At 36.0% G+C, this 13,884-nt stretch overlaps 1 long non-coding RNA gene across 2 annotated transcripts in view; it reads right to left on the bottom strand.

Annotated features, from left to right (window-relative positions):
• The window catches only part of LOC102027480, a 42,044-nt gene that overhangs the window by 14,689 nt on the left and 13,471 nt on the right, over positions 1-13,884 (bottom strand). For both annotated transcript variants that reach the window (XR_001234637.1, XR_001234636.1), the window contains exon 2: positions 6,220-6,397. This is a non-coding gene — a long non-coding RNA (uncharacterized LOC102027480). The remainder of the gene's footprint in view (positions 1-6,219; positions 6,398-13,884) is intronic.

A 13,884-nucleotide genomic window follows, 5' to 3' on the forward strand; every position in this document is an offset into this window, starting at 1 on the left:
ACGAAGTTGTATTCGGGGCAAGGAAAACTCCATATCAGTTACAAGATGTAGTTCAAACTTCCCCAACCCTGGGACCCAAAGTGGCAATGGCAAGCAGGGCAGCTCTGAAGAGTTTCTGAGAAGTCCCAGAGGAGGGATTATAGTACTTGTCTTTCTCTAGTGCTAATTATCCTCTGTTCCTAGGGCTGTATATCTGATCTTGTGACCTAGGTAACAGTGTGAAATGCAGCTAAACTGCCCATTACCAACTGATGTTGCATGGGCCTCATACCATCAAACTGGATGTTCACAGCACCATTTTATTGTTCAGTGGTAATGACAATTATAAAGCTGGTCCTGTGCAATTCTAAAGGAAGTACAGTAAAAGCTAATACCTGATCAGGACCTGTCCACTGCAGAAAATTAACACTTCAACATCCCTTAATTACAATAGCATACAGGAGCTGCGTGTGATTTTCAATTATTTGTCCCAACTTCAAATAGACAACTGAGAGTAAAACTGACCATTAGCTGTTATTAACTTTTCAGTAACATCCATGAGGACAATATTATCCTTGAGTAAGGATTTCCCATCATTGAGAAATGTTTTTGTCTTAGAAACCTAAATAACACATATCACATTCCTATTTTAATCTTAGAAATTAAAATCTAACAAAATTCTGATGAGCTGTGCATTCCATAATGTTATTTATAGTGCCTGGTGTGCACCTTTCTTGCCCTTTTCTTATGTTTTATAGCATCTGATTAACTAGATAAGCATTTTATTTTTATCATTAAATCTTTTAAAATGCATAATAGATTTCAGATTCACTGTTGAAAGTGAATTATTGCTTCATATATTTTGTTCTTTCATTGTCAGTAAACCAGCAAATGCTCATGAGCAGGTACACACATGTTTGGAAGTCTTGTGCTGATGCTGTGTTGGGGTTCGTATATACACAGGCACTGACTTAGGAGAATGTCGTTTAATGGTTGGACATTTTACAAGATTTCTAAAGACAAAGTTTCCTTCAAATTTATCACCAACTATAATTCTGCCATCCTTCTTGGTGTCACATGATTCCTGGTATTCTTATCAGATCAGCAGTCATTAATTTCCTTCCTATAGCCCCAATCTGGAGTTGCATGCAAGTTTCATCTTTGAATTGTAGTGAAGAGAAGGTGATTTCTTCCTAAATCATAGCCTCTCTATCATAGGGCATCCACGAGGGGGACAGAGTCTCTGTCAGTGACATTTTCTCCAATTGATTGAGAGGGCTAACCATACCTCCAAAGAAATAGCACACATAGTGGTCCAGGCAACACCAAGAGTTATGAGATGTTCTAGAGAAATCTTCAGTATGGTCATTCCTTCCAGCTAATAATTTCATGACAGTACAATAATGGATCATAGAGAATCCACATCACACATCCATGTGCATTGCTTTAGATCTCAGTACCATAGACTAGCTGGGCATATGGAGAATAACAACTGATTTATAAGGTTTAAAAATCTCAGAATTCTTTTCAAAGGGTTTCCCTAGTAATTCTTCTACCTCAAAGCTAGCTACTCCCTACAACAATATTCCTAATTTTCTGCTATCGTTATATTTACCATGCACGTTTTAGTAGATTCCTGTAGACTTCAGAAAGCAACTCAGCTCCATAGCCTATTTGAGCCTAAATTAAACATCTGCTATGAATAAGCCTCTTATAAAACATTCTGCCTGATGAGATCATCAATCTGTCTGAGTCCCTTAAGATATCTTTTATTATCACAATTAACTGGGGATGTTTTTGAAGCATATTCCTTTACCTTCTCTACTCCGATATCATTAAAATGAATTACACCCATCTCTGAATTCCTTAAGTAATTCAGAATAATATCCAAGGGATTCAAAGACTATATATATATATATATGCCCAAAAATTATCATTAAAATGCTCATTCGTCATTTTAATTTCATTTAATTTAATCATGCTTTGGAAATGCATAATTATCATTTTCTTTTCAATACTGTTATCCAGAGGACCAAAGTTTTAGCTTTCTTACTTACTTCTTTTATCTCCTTTCAATTCTATCAAGTTTATTTTGTCCTGTTCTGTTAGTATATATTTGCAATATACTATGCATTCATCATGGAAAACTGGCCTTTATACAATACATATTACATCTTGATCCTTTTACTTTCTTTTCCTTTCTCTTTTCACTTTTATTTTGTGCCAGGAATCGAACTCAGGACCTTGTGCTTGCCCAGCAGACACTTGTGCCGCTGAGTTGGATCCCTGGCCCTTCTTCCTTTCCCCTTCTGGTCTCCACCCATCCTCAGAGCAGCTCATCATTATCCCACAGTGTACGTTCATCTCTGTTTCTGATCATCTGTCTTGTCTTTTTGGTCTTTTAATTGTTTAGCATTTGGATATCTCATAAAAGACACTATGTGACACTTAATCTTTTGGGTCCAATTTACTGAACTTGGCGTTATGATCTGAAGGTCCATCCATTTTTCTAAAATGTCTCAAATCTATCCTTCCTTATGGCTGAGCAGACTTGTATTATATCATTTATATAGCATGTTTTCTTCATACATTCATCTGTGGATGGACATTTGGCCCTTCCATGAGTTAGCTATTATAAGTTGTGCTGCTGAGAACAAGGGTGTGCATGTACCACTATGATATGATGTCTTTTAACTGTTTGGGGAAAGTACCTAGAAGGGATAGAGGTGGGTCAAATAGAATTTGTATTTTTAATTTTTTGTGTAATCTCTTGTAATGGTTGATACATTGTGTCACCTTGAGAAGTTTAGAAGCTTAACTAAGGGACTCAGCGGGGGTCAGCATCCTCACTTTGTGAAAGTGTTCATCCTGTGCAAGAGGAAGGCATGGAGATGGAGATGAGGTGGGTGTAAAGGAGCTCCCTGGGGAAGGCAGCCTGCATACAGTATAAGGGAGGAAAAGAGCCTTGATCTCCCCCACCTTTTACTCTTGTTGCTTTTGCTATCTTCTGTTGCCTTTCAGAGTTGCGCCCCAATATGCCACCCTACCTTGGAGTCAGCTGATTATGGACTGAAACCTCTACAAGCTGTGAGCTAAATAAAGCTTCCCTTCCTTAATTTTGGGTGTCAAATATTTTGTCTCAGCAACAAGAGAAAAGTAAGACATCTCCATATTGACTGCCATAGTTGTACTAGTTTGCACTCCCAGTAACAATGTTAAGGGTTCCTTTTCCCCCACCACCTCACCAGCATTTATTGTGTCTGAATTTTTGATTGCCATTATTGTCTCATTGGATATGCTTTTGTATCTTTAAATCACGATCCTCTGACTTTCAAAATGTCAGGAAAAATGACCACCAAAGTGACAAAACAGCATGTACAAATGAGCTGGACTCACAGGGTGCTGAGAAAGTGGGTGTAGATCAAAACTCCTGAGAATGCTGCTGCAGAGCTCTATTCAGTGGAAGGGCAAGTTTATAAAACATGACTGCATATCCTGAGCCACACAATTCATTGGGACAGGCATTGCATGACTTCTGGCTCTTCCCCAAAGTCAAAATGCTCACACTAGCTTAACATTTTGAATTGATTCAGGATATGGAGGCAGCCAAGAAGATGTAATTAAAGACACTCATGAAAAGGGACTTCCAGAACTGCTTCAGAAGGTGGCAAGAAGGGAGGGATGAGTGTGTTCAATGCAAATGGCTGTATTTGGACAGAGGTTAATGCCATTGTGTCTTTTAATGTAATATTTTTTAAAGCCTAAACATTCACATTGTTTTTTTCTTAGTAACATCACTTAGTATTAAATTCCATTACCTGTTATTTTTATTAAATGTGCATTTTTGTCTACTTGATTGTAGGCTTGTTCCACATTGATTAAAATTCTACATTAATACTTTATTACTGATAAATTGTCGATCAACTGTCATCATTTTACCTATTAAGATGTTTAAGCAACAAATTCTATGTGGATGCAATTACAATGTAATCATTATGTATTACAAACACAGACTAATACAGAATAAACTATATACTATTATCTCCATTTTACAACTAATGGACCTCAGGCTCAGTGTGGTCATGGAAGCCAGTGACTATCACAATCAATCAAATGCAAATTCTACATATTCACCAAATTTTACTCTGACTGACCATTGTCATTTGCTCAATTCCTGCAAAGAATGAACAATTTAAATAATAAATTACTTCTCCCAGGGCACATAGCAGACAAGAGTTAGAACTTGGATTCCAGCCTATATTTTTTACTCTTTCCATTAAAACTACATTGTTATTCTGAGATTGTTCTTTCTGTCTGTCTATATATATTCTGTCCAATAATATCCCCTATGTCTCATATTCCTCACGGCGTTTAAAACCTCCTAGTAAAATTTCTGTCCATTAGATAATTGTAAAATTAGCTTTTTTTCTTTTAGAGGTTGTTTTGTTCTTTTTGTGGTTCCTTAATATCAAGCCACATCCTCTTTTTATTTTTTATTTTGAGACAGTATCTTCCTAAGTTGCCCACGTGGGACTAGAACTTCAATTCTCTTGCCTTAGACTCCCTAAATTTCGATATTACAGGAATGTTCCACCTTGCCCGGCTGTAAGTAATTTCTTGATGAGGCAGAAATGACTACAACTCTTCCACAGTCTTGGCCCTTCTTCCCTCAGAGGTCTTGGGATGTTCATACTACATCTCTCTGAGAGTTAGGTACGGTCTTGCGAAATGAAACCACTTTCCTTTGATGTAGAAACATTGCAGAGCTGAGAGGAAATTTTTATGCTCTTCTCCTCTGCTCTGGAAAACTTGGACCTCTTCCCCTGAGATGGAGTCAAGTGATGGAACCTCAATTAGCTTGGTTCTATGAGCTCATTCTGTGGCCAGCCTTCATGAGACTCAAAGCCTGAGCAGTAAATAGATGTCTTTGTTTCAAAGCAATAAAAACTTTAGGGACTACTTACTGAAGAGTAACTTAGTCAATACATTACTAATTATCTTGACTATCTACATCCTTGATTTGCTTGAAAAGTCACACACTTATGTTCTTTCTCAGGACTTATTTATTGTACATTTAATATATAACAGACAATGTACTAGGATATATATTATATATATATATACATACATATATATCATGGTGTGTATAAAACACAATATGACTATTAATCAAAATATGTCCATTTGAATGAAGAAACGCCTAGCAGATTAGTAAAGCACAGTTCTGGAAGTGTCTATGGATGATTGACATGTAGGCCAGGAAATGGAGAGGGGAAGATCCACTCTAGATGTATGCACCAACAGCCAGTAGGCTTGCAACCTGAGTGGGATAAAAAGGGATAGGAAAAGGAGGTGTGCCTGCATTAGATGAGCTCCAACCTTCCTGAGCAGGTCTTCCTTGCTCCTGTCTCCCGTGGACTTTGCTTCCTGGGTCTCCTGTTTCTTCAGCCTTCCCCTTCAGACTCACAGAAGCGAGCCTCTTGAGAACTAATGCTGCATCTTGAATCTCGCCTTGGCTGTGGCTTCCATCTTGGACTCAGCAGCTGCTGGGTGCCTGGTTTTTGTCACGCAGACGGTCACTGTGCCCTCTTCCAGCTCTGATGCTGTGAGACTATCTAACAAACCCGCTCATGCAATCACACGTATATTTTTTACTAATTCTGTTCCTGGAGCAGACCCTAACTGATACAACAGCTGCAGTGCATATTCACGTGAAATTTAGTTGGCAGACAACTCACTCGGCTATTTTATTTTAGGAGTACAAAGAGCGTGACATGATCTATGACTTCCCTAAGTACATGTAAGATGATAAAATTTTTTCCTTTTTTAAACAAAATGTAACCAATTTAATATTTGAACTCTTCCTGTATTTGTGATAATATTAGCAATGGTCTGTGTGAAGGGATTGGTAAAACATGTGCTTATTAGGCCTCAGAAAGTTTATGTGGGCATAGAGAGTTAATAGCCCAAGGTATATGCGAATGCTAAGAGTCAACCCATAGAGAAAAAAATAATAGGTAAAACTGTTCACGTTGTTTATTGTTATCTCTAACATTTCTATTCCTCTCCTCGTCGTGTGCACACTTTATAATTCTACCCTTTGCAGATAAGTTTCTTTGTGCACTTTATGAGACTTTGATTATGTTGCCATTTGTCATAGGTATATTTTCAGCAAATATTAGAAAACTTCAGACAGATATCAAGAATGTGATTCTAATGTTCATGGAAAAAATTATTTACCATTTCCTTGTCTTTTTACTGTCTAAAGACCAAGCTGTCCCTTTGGTAAAACACAAGAGACTCCAGTCTGTCCACCTGCATCCTGTAGACATCTCTCAGAGGAGCACGGTGGGGCAAGCCATCAATACGTGGCTGGCTTCCTGTTGGTCTTCACATCCACCAGACCAACCAAATCTTCCTATTTATTTTATTTTAAATAGAATAAAAAAATTTTAAAAATTAACAATTCAGAATTTCAAAACAAGATGATAGGGAATTAACAGTGGTTGTTCTATTGCATATTGTTATCTTCAAAGTAGCTGTTCAGATTGTGAGATATAGGCATGCAAAATTGATCAAACAATTAAGCATTAGCTGTTCTTTTCAGTAAACTCATGGAAATTAGTAGTAAAATTATTGTATCTATCTTGTATATATATATATATATATATATATCTTCCTTCTTTCTTTCTTTTCTCCCCTCCTCTATCCCAGTTGTTCTTTCCCTTTGAGCAATTTCTTTCTCTTTCACAATATCTGTTCTCCTTTTTGGATTTTACTTATTCTTTCAGGTTCTTATACTATGGAGACAATATGATGTATACACGTGTCTGATTTATTTCACTTATGAGTATGGTCTCTAGTTGCATCCATTTACCTATAAAAGCCTTGAGCTTACCTTTCCTTATAGCTGAGTGATATTCCATTGTATACCACATCCTTTTTATCTAGTCCTCAGTTGATGGGCCTTTGGGTTGTTTTCAAGATTTAGTGATGACAAATTGTGCTGCTATAAACATAGGTGCACATATATTGCTGCGGTATGACAATTTTTCAATTTTTCTGGAAAAATACCCAGAAGGGAAATCGCTGGGTCAAACGAGACCTCTAATTCTACTTTTCTGAGTAGTCTCCACACTGATGTCCACATTGGTTGTTCCAGCCTACATTCCCACCCACAGTGGGGAAGGGTTCCTTTTTCCCACAGCCTCGTTTGATGACAGCCATTCTTTCTGGGGTGACATGAAATCTCAATGTTGTTTTAATTTGCATTTCTCAAATGAACAATGACGTTGAACTTTTTTAATATATATTTATTTGCCATTTGTATTTCTTCATCTCAGAAGTGTGTATTCATCTCAGATGCCCATTTTTTGTTTGTTTGTTTGTTTTTGTTTTTTTTGGTTTTTCTCCGGTACCAGGAACTGAACTCACGACCTTGCGCTTGCCAGGCAGGCGCTTTGCCACTGAGCTAAATCCCCAACCCCTAGATGCCCATTTTTTGATTGGGTCTTGAAGAGTTGAAATGTCTTCTGAATTTTCTGGTCAAGCACAAAAATCAACATGTTTGAGGTAAGAAAGATTTCACCAGTTTTATTCATAATTGCCTTATTGTTTCTAAAAGTGAATAGCATTGAAGATATTTGAAATAAAAAAATAAGTAAGTCTTGGAGGTGAAGTAATGCATTTATATTTGTAGACAAATTGCTACTGAAATACTTCCCTGGGTGTGTTTATGTGCATTTGTGTTTCCCTTAAATTTATGAATCAACATACTGACTATAATTTTAATGCATATGGGGAAAGTGTATGCAAATCTAAAGTGTTTGGCAACAGTGAAGTAAGTTATTTGTGACATATTTATTAAAAGGTATATTATATAGTACATGCAACAGTATGAAAGGATCTCATGGATGAAAGGATCTCTTAACATTATTAGTTCAAAATGACACATGCAAATATATAAATCAGTTTTGAATTCACACAGAATTTCAAAATAGAAAGTCCAAATTATATAATATATAAATTTATTACTTCATTTTAACATAATATTAACATAATATATAGGGAGCATAGTAGTTATAATTCGAGAGAACATTTTATAGTTTTAGAAGATGTAGGTTAAACTCTTTGTATCACTGTGTGATTATCTTTCAAGTTGTTATGTGATTTGCACTGTGTGCTGATGTATGTTAGACAATGATGAGCTCACTATTTACTTTGAACATTTAATTATTCTCTGTTATTTTCTTCATCCCACTGTCTATAATTCTTTTGTCCCTGTCTAAAACACAGTCTTCATGTTTCCTTTGATAGGCAAGCTAGGAATTAAGTCTCTCTGCTCACTGTCCATGAAATAAATATTTTAAATTACATGAAGTTTAACTTTTTTATAAAATAATTGATTAGATGTTTTTTTCTTCTTTTCTTAAGTATTTCTTGAGATTTTTATGTCTTCTTGAATCTATAAATTGATGTCTTACATTAACATTTGGAAAACTCTGCCATTACCTCTTCTAAAAATTCTTTTTCCTTTCTTCTCTTACATGTTTTTGCTCAGTGCTTTATCTTGTTCAGCATCTGCTCACCACAGTTTGCTATGTCTTCTTCAGTTCTGCCGATTAAATTGTTAAATGGAACCATTCATTTTATAATTTGAATTAATGTTGAATTACATTATTTTAGAATGTTAGAAGTAGATTCCTACCATACCTAAATATTGAGTTGTGCATATTCTTCTCTTTTAATTTTAAAGGTAAAAGAACAAATACATATTAACATACATTAGGACATAAACAAAACAACACAAAAACAATAAAAACAATACGGAACTTCAGACAAGGTGATAGGAAACTAACAATGGTTGTTGTGTTACATATTGTTTGGAGATAACAATATGCATTTCTTCTTGAGCTAAATTGCTGTGAACATCTTAAGGCTTGTGTCTGACGGTCTCCTGCTGGGATAAATGGAGTGTGATTCTGTATAGTCACGCCTCTTCTGGCGGTCATTCCTGCAGCAGTCCCGCTGTCCAGCATGGTGTGGATAGGCCTGCTGTGCACCAGTAACATTTACAGATCACCGCTAGTGCTGGGTACTTTTCCATATTGCAGTCAACATATTTTATTCTCTTTAGGAAAATATTGTTAAATTTACCTACTTTACAATAATAAACCTGTGGTAGGAAATCTCAATATGGATGTAGTAGATATTGAAGGTAATACTCAAATACGAGCAATCTAAGTTCAAAAGACATATTTTGAGTCTCTCTGCTACCAATACTTTATATGTTTTTTGGTTTTTCTCTGGTACCGGGAACCGAACTCACGACCTTGCGCGGGCCAGGCAGGCACTTTGCCGCTGAGCTAAATCCCCAGCCCCCGACTTTATATGTTAAAAACTAAATAAAAACAGCAAGTGAATCCTGTCATCTAGTTCTTTTGCTTCCTCAAGAACTTAAAAGAAGTGAAATACCTGACAAATGCAAATTAGCTAAGAAATCCTTTTACTTTCTTTACCAAAAAAGAAAGTAATCAATATGCCTAGCAAGCACTTAGCATCGTTTTTCTAAATTCTACTGCACTCTGTGGGTAGGTACTGTCATATCCTGTTTTCAGAATGAAGAAACAAAAAAGTCTAGGCAATTATTCAAATGCCCAACATTAGAAATAGGTGGAACAAAATCTTAAAATCATATTTGTCTGGTTCTGTACCCTATGTTCTTGATTTATTCAGTATACTTTCTCTCCTGTGTCTTAAAATAATGAGCAGAAATTTAACTTAGAGTACTTTTGAGTTCCAATTACTTATTAAAACATTTTTACTGAAAATATTAATCTATTATAAAAGTATACTACAATTATATGCCACACAATTATATGTAGACACATGATAATTACAATAAATTCTAGCAGTGATCAAAATCCCAGCATCATCTTATGAGCTGAGCTGGCCTATACAACACCAACACCAACACCACCAACACCAACACCAACAAAAGAATTTCAGCTTTAAGGTGGGATAATCTTCACATTCAGTTCACACCTCCAAGGAGCACTAACTCATCTTTCCAAAACTTGCTGTAAACTTTGTAAGACAGAAAGATAGTATATTCAGATGTATTTTCTTTAATTTGAAGTATGATAGCTAACAGTTTTAAAATCATACTTCAAAAGGATATTTTCCCTGCTTCTATCTTTCTTAAATACTTAGATATGATATATGAAATTTTGTGATTACTAAGAGGCATCCTTATGTTCAGAAATCGAAGTAAATCTACTGAAATGTCAGCTATATTTTGAACATATATGTTTTTGATGCCTGTAGGTTTGACCTTCTGCTGCATTCCAGAAAGACGCGCTGAGCCTCAAGCCTGGAGAACAGGCTTGTGCTTATGCAATGGCTTCTTGCGTCATAACCAGGCGACCGGAAGCTGTCTCTGTGGGGGACTCTCCCCCTGCCAAGTTCCTTTCTCTACTTCCTTTCCCGGTTGACTCAACTGTTTTCTTGGAGACTTAACCCTAGTACCATCATCTCTGAGAATCATTTGAAATTTCTGTCCGCCCCTCACTCCCTTGACGTCCATGTCGGTAAGGTCTGCCCACAATGATTTCCTAACTCACTCTGATCCTGCGTCCTAGCGATGACACAGTACTGTGATGAGGCAGCTATTATCTGAAGTCTTTCAGAGATTTGCTTAAAAGAATATGTGTATGTTGTTCTCACCAGTGCTGTCACGAGGCCGCTCAAATGTCACACAATTTGCCCATTCCAAGGGCACCCTGTGAATTGCACTGTATTCTCGGGAATAGGCGCTCATCTCCAAAATCTGTTTTGAGAACTCTATCCCGTTAAAGTAACTCAGCACACTTTTGACGTTATCCTTACTCCAGTTTCCACCTTCTCCGTGCTTTTTCAGCCCCCAGCCACTGCCATAGCTCCTCGCCGTTACCAGTACAACGGCACATACCTGGAGAGTTCCAGGGAAGCGTTTGCTTTAAAACATAAGACGGTGTATGTGTTTGGCTCCTCAGGCTGCCCTAGCAAAGTATTGTGAACAGGGTAGCTTTAGACAGCAGCAGCTCAGTGTTCTACAGTACTGAAAGATCAGCATTTAAGCTAAGTTGATGAGAAGTCCTCACTCCCCCTAGCTGTGGCATTCCTGTCTCTTTGCTTCTGGGGGTGGCTGGCAGTGTTTGGTAATTCCCAATGTGTAGCCGAGAGACTCCGATAGCTGCTTTCCTCATCACCCTGCCTTCTTTCTGTGTGTCTCTGTCTTCCCGTGATCATCTTCTTATAAGAACACTCATCATATTGCATGAAGCCCCAACCCACCCCTTGCACCCTTTTCACCTCATTTTAAGTATTTTTCACCTACAGCTCCTTTACTTTCAAAACAGTTAATATTTGGAGGTCGTACATAGGGGCTAGGACTTAAATACATGTAACCAGTGTTTTCTTAAGGCATTTCCAATCTATACCATAAGAATGAATGATGAATGATTTTATTACTTTTTTGTTTGCACAAGCTTTCATCTTACATATGCTGATAATGAATAATGTTATGATTTTTACTTCTCCACCTGGAAATCTATTGTGAACATATGTGTTTTTACAGTGATTCTATGAAGTGCACAAAGTGAATTATTCCTAGTATAGTTTACTACCTTTGATGGAATTGAACAAATTGCATCCTAATTTTAATTTTGTACATGTTTCTATATAATATCTATGATCTGCACTTTCTGTTAAAGGATGCAGCCAGTAGAATCACAACTCAGAGATTTTATGCACATATATACTACATACATCCATTTTTATATAAATGACATTATATGGTTATCTGCCTGCATAACTCAGATTAGAGCTACATTATTCAAATATTGTTAATACAATTTAATGACACATTTTGTATTGTTTCCCATCCACATACAATTTTCCAGTGGAATTTTGAGATAACTCTTAGCTCAACAATAATTCTGATACCTGAGAAATAATTCCTGGCCCCAAATCTCAGAACAGAATCATAGGTCAACAAAATATCAGAGCATTTGCTTTAGAAATAAAACACAGGTTAATCTCAAAACCATAAAATGATATGCATTAGATATACATAGTCAAGCCCAACGTGAGCATTTACTGAGCATTAGATGAAGAATAGTAAACGATAACTTTCAGGATATAAATTTGTGAATAGCGTTATGACTGTTGGACGTACTTCTCATCGAAACTCTGAAGAGTTGTGATCTTCAAAGCACTGTGTAGATAGGGAGAAAAAAGGAACCCAGAGAAGATTCTTTAGATATGCTTTTATTAAGTGTTTGCATCACCGTAATCAATTATGGGAATCTGGGGACTGAGCCTAGATGACCAGATCTCCAAGGAGCTAACTTGAAAGAGTTTCAAGTACGTATCTAAGTGTGCCATTAATCTTGTGATGCTTAGCCTGAACTACAAAAGAAGCTTTTATTAGAAACAAAGTAGAAATACCAAATAAATCACAATTAGATCTACTGTATATTTTGTAATTTTCTTTTTATAATTGGCTTTTTGATTTATAACATGTTACTTTCTATTTTTTAAAAGAAATTTAAAACCTTAAGCTTAATGTTGTTTTATGACCAGGTTCCTTCAACTATTTCTTGCATATCTTAATATGTTCTTTCCTTTATATCTACTCCAACCTTACACGAGGAAAACTATTAACCTCTCCATGGCAATGTCAGTGGTATAAATACTTTCAAGATGTATTTTGCTTAGGATGCATTAAATTCTTGTATTCAATTTGATGTCTTACATTCTGATATTTATCACATCTCTTTCTTTGAAATTATGGCAATGATTTCATCCAACTGCTTAAAACTTTATACAGAAAAGTGAACAGTTCTTCCTTTTAAACTCTATCATTTTATTCCAGGCATGAATGAAGATGAATTCAATTTTGTTGCCTCAATTTATTTTTAAAATATTGACTATTTCCATCATTCTTATGGCCAAGAAACTGTTGTAGCTCTTGTGAGGATACAATTTGTGATTAACGTCTTGTCACTTTCTTTCAGAACTCCTTCTGTGTAGTGGTTTAGTCAGGTAGGGAAATGAAAGAAAGTACCCAGGTACTAAACACAGGAGCTGGGAGAAGCAGCATAGCGCTGCTTTAATAAGTTCAGGTTCCTTACAAATCTAATATGTAGAACCTTTCCCTCTAAGAGTTTTACTTTCTGTAATATGATCTGGATATTTAACAGAAAAGTTATAGCAAAGAATAGTTGTCCCCGTGATTGTATAAGGCAATTAATGAACTTAATATAGGAACAAAGTAAAGGAAGATTTAGATATCGATTGAGAAAAGCGTGTTTCCTGGAATTAAAATCTTTATAAAAGTTCCATTTATTTGTTTTCTTTGTAAAGAAAAGATAAGATTAATAAGGGTTTAAAGTTATCTTCCATCTCTAATTTTTAGTTCTAGTTTTCTCAGGTCAATATGAGAACAATTAAAGTTCATCTACCATTTTTTAAATTTATAAACATACAAGTTGAATATCCAGGTTTTTTTAGTAGCAAAAAATGTATTTATGAAATATAATAATATTCCTTGGAAAGACTGTCTTGCTCAGAAATATGAATCTTTTGTATGTATTTTGCTTTTATTAACATAGGAAACTACTGTTAGTGATATGTTAGAAATTTTATATAATAGAAAACAAAAGATAAGAAAGGCTAAATAGTTTAAAGTTATTTTACATCTGGAAGTATCCCAATGATAACTTGACATGAAAACAATGTTCATTGTGTAACAGACCAGCTGAAATCAATGTGGTCACCTGGACTGATTCCAAACATTACGAAGGTCTGGCCCAGGACAGTTCCTTTGTAATCACAAAGGAGACACATGCATGTACGCAAAGC

This window comes from Chinchilla lanigera, unplaced genomic scaffold (genome assembly GCF_000276665.1).
Source record: "Chinchilla lanigera isolate Chin_1 unplaced genomic scaffold, ChiLan1.0 scaffold00003, whole genome shotgun sequence".
NCBI classification, from domain to species: Eukaryota; Metazoa; Chordata; class Mammalia; order Rodentia; family Chinchillidae; genus Chinchilla; species Chinchilla lanigera.